A 3,629-nucleotide genomic window follows, 5' to 3' on the forward strand; every position below is an offset into this window, starting at 1 on the left:
TCTTTTTTTTTTTTTTTTTTTTTTGTTTTGCCTCTTGTTCTGTCCCCTCTCTGGGAGCGAGGAGGCGGCCCGGGGCGGGGGTCACCCCCACCCTCAGCGCCCGCCGCGGTGCCTGGCGCCCCAGCCCGCACCGTGGGGCCTCCTCTTGTCCCAAGCCGCGACACCGCCGTCACGCGGCAGCATGCGTGGCTTCTGGACTGTCAGGTCTCAGACCAAAGGTCTGCTCCGTGGGAACCGACACGCTGGAGGAAACCTTGAGAGTCTGAGAGGGGAGGGAGTTCCAGAAGAAGGCCAGGATGTCATTTTGAGGGAGTATGTGACCAGAACTCGTCCCGTTGCTTTTGGGGTTCTATGGGCTACACGTAGGAATCTTTGGTGGTGGCACCTGATGTTGGGGGATCCGGAGTCACACCCAGACCTGCCCCACAGGCCTCCTTTTACTTTTCTCTTCGGATTCATTATGTTTAAAAAGTGTCTCTTATCTCTATGATTGCATTTTCTTTTCTCTCTCTTTTCAAGCAGATGATGGGAGTCCAAGTATTAAGGTGACATGTGTTGCCCGTGCCCCCCTCCCCCCTGTGTTCTTATTCATTAACCTCTGATGTTGTTCCAGCGTATTGTGGGGGTACCAATGTTAAGGTCGGGTACGTTGCCCTCTCCCAGCCTCCCCCCTCGGGTCAGAGCCTCAAGTGCGCCCATCCCCCAGTCGGTGCGCACCCACCCCATTCCTAATGGAGGTGTATGCCCATCCCCTCCCCCCACCCGCCCGACACCCACCCGATGAAGGTGATTCCTCTGTGTCCACTTGGGTGTCCGTCGGTTCGTACCCATTTGCTGGTGAGCGCGAGCACGTGGTGCTCGTGTGTCCATTCTTGGGCTACCTGGCTTACTGGAACGGGTTCCAGCTCTGGCCAGGAGAACCACGAGAGGTGCCCTCTCACCGCTGCTCCTCCTAGCTGAATAGCACTCCGTGGTGTCCACGCGCCACATTTCATTTACGCACTCGTGGGTCGATGGGCACTCGGGTCGCTTCCAGGTCTTTGCGATTGTGACTTGTGCCCTGACTCTAACCCTAACCCTTACCCAGCCCCGTCTCCTCCTCGGCCCCTGCCTGACTGACTCCTTCCCGCCCGGCCTGTCACCTGTCACCGTCCTCTGCCCCTGCCTGACACGCTCCTCCCCGCCCGGGCCGTCACCGTCCTCGGCCCCTGCCTGACGGGGCTCCTCCGTCGCCTGGGCCTTCCAAGGGCTTGGTGTGGACGCTGGTTCCAGGACGCCCTCCCAGGAACCCGGTAGCAGGGCGGCCGCAGCGTCTCGCGCCACCCAACCGTCCGCCGGCCGGCGGCCGTCGCTAAGTGGCCTGCGGGGGACGTGCCCCCACTGTGGGGCGGGCGCCCAGCCTGGTGTCTTCTCTGAGGCCCCGTGGCTGCTTTTCCCCCCCCGCAAGGGGAGAGCCGCGGAGGTGGGGACCGCCTCCTCGTGGGGACGTACACCCAGCTCTCCACGTCGGATTCCGGGGCTCTCTGTCCTGCCAGAAGGCCCAGCTGGCCTGCGGGTCCTTAGAGTGGCAAAAACATCCGAAAACTGAGATTGAGGGTCCGGTGGTTGTCTGCACTTTTGTGCTGGGCACCCCAGGGAGGCCCGGGGGCTGGCTGGACAACGCGGTCTGCTGGGCGGGGGGGGGTTTGGAGGAGCAACTGATGCCCTTTGCACTTTGGGTAGCAAGTGTCTGAGGTGTCTCTGAGCCCTGCGCCATGTCGGGGGTGGGGGTGGGAGGTCGGGGGGGGGGGTGGAGGAGCAGGAGGAGGAGGAGGAGGAGGAGGTGGGAAGGGCCGTGGCCTGCAGTCGTGTTCCCGGGGTGGCTTCTTCCACAGGCTGCTTGGCCTGGGCTCCCTGCACCTGGGCCTTTGGAGGACTGGCCCTGTGCTTGCCAACGCTTCCCCTGCAGGGACCCAGAGCTGGGAGGTTGCATCTCTCAGCCCTGGGTCGGGCAGAGCCCCAGCGGGCCATGCCCACAACCTCTCTCAGCACGGGTCCCCCAGAAGGCTCCTTTGGGACCAGGATTCTCTTGCGGGTGACTCTTTAAGGTCTGGCCCCTGGATGGAGGGGCACCAGGAGTAGAGGAGCAGGAAGGGGAAGGGGGTGGCCGTGCGAGGGGACACTTTCAGGCCAAGTCCCAGCTTCAGCCTGATCCTCCTGGGAACCCCGGGGTGTACGTCACACCTCCTGGTTGTCCCGCTCTGAGACAAGGAGCCGGGCTTCGCATTCCCCCAGCAGCCAGTCGTGGGCTGAGGACACCTGGGGCGTTGGGAACTCCCTGGCTTCTCCTTGGCTTAACATCTGGAGCTGCTTGGGAATCGCGCCGCCACACACACCCGAGTGCAGGTGTCTTCTGCACAGACTGCGGGCCTCGCTCTTCTGAATGCCGCTAGCTCGCCACCCACCCACGGGTGAACCTGGTCAGGGTACTTTCTCTCGGGGGCAGACTCTGATCCTGGCGGGCTACCGGTGTCTCTGTTTGCTCGTTTCTTTCTTCCATTTCGGGAAAGGCTTCCTTACTGGGTGTGGAAATCTCCTATGCCTTTCCTCGCCTATTCTGTCAGCTTTAAAATTCTCTTTCAGTTGCCACCCTCACAGATGGATTAGGAAACTCTTTCCGGTGCACTCATTAGTGAAATGACCTCAATGAAGCTGGAATCCAATATCTAATCGCCGATTTTTAGCGAGTCCACACGCCAGGGGGGTCGGGGTCCAATGCAGCCCCGGCCAGGCCCAGGCCCCTTGGACTGGGCCACAGGAGGACACAGAGGAGGGTCCCGGCCCCCACGGTCGCGTTGCCGGCAGTTCTCCAAGGGCTTGGGCGTTTTCCAGAGGTAGGAGATGGAGGGGACTGATTTCTTCAGCGCCCCACTAACCACGCCACCCCACCCATGGGACACATCCCTAGAGAGAGAGAGAGACGCCCCATACACTCGCTCCCCTCCCCCATGCGCTGTGCCCCAGCCCGGGCCCGGGGGAATAGGCGGCAGCCCACCCACAGGGTGGGGGGCGCAGCTGAAAGGGGTTGTCGGGGAGGGCGGCCCCTGCCTGGGGTCAAAGGGCGGGCGACCCGCGCGTGCGCAATCGGCGGCGGCGGCGGCGGGGGCGGCCACGAGCTGGGGGTGGGCCAGGCGAGGAGAGGAAGGGGGCTGGAAGGTCTCCACCTTGGCGAGTCCAGCCGTGGAGGCGCATCTTGTGTGAGTGTGAGTGAGTGAGTGTGAGTGTGAGTGTGTGTGTGTGTGTGTGTGTGTGTATAGAGAGACAGCCCCCCACCCCGGCCCGCCGCTCCCTGCCCGCCCCGCCCCGCCCCGCCTGTCACCCCCGTCCCTCGGAGCCCGCCGGACCCGGCCGGTGAACTCAACAGGCCCGCCCGGTGCGGGTCAGCGCCGGCGCGGGGCCTGGGGCGGGAGGAGGCGGCGGGGAAGCGCAGAGAGGCTCGGCTTCTTGAGCGGGGCAGGGGCGCCCTCCGCCGTCTAGGGCCACACCACCCTGAACGCGCCCGATCTCGTCTGGTCTCGGAAGCTAAGCAGGGTCGGGCCTGGTTAGTACTTGGATGGGAGACCGCCTGGGAATACCGGGTGCCGTAGGCT

The 3,629-nt window shown here is 63.7% G+C and overlaps 1 non-coding gene across 1 annotated transcript; it reads left to right on the plus strand.

The window, feature by feature from the left end:
- Window positions 1-3,510: 3,510 nt before the first annotated feature.
- LOC142869056 (5S ribosomal RNA) lies at window positions 3,511-3,629 on the plus strand. The gene has a single exon (XR_012917858.1). It is a non-coding gene; the product is annotated as a 5S ribosomal RNA (ribosomal RNA).

This window comes from Microcebus murinus, unplaced genomic scaffold, assembly GCF_040939455.1.
Source record: "Microcebus murinus isolate Inina unplaced genomic scaffold, M.murinus_Inina_mat1.0 scaf054_hap2_Mmur4.0, whole genome shotgun sequence".
In the NCBI taxonomy this organism is placed as follows: Eukaryota; Metazoa; Chordata; class Mammalia; order Primates; family Cheirogaleidae; genus Microcebus; species Microcebus murinus.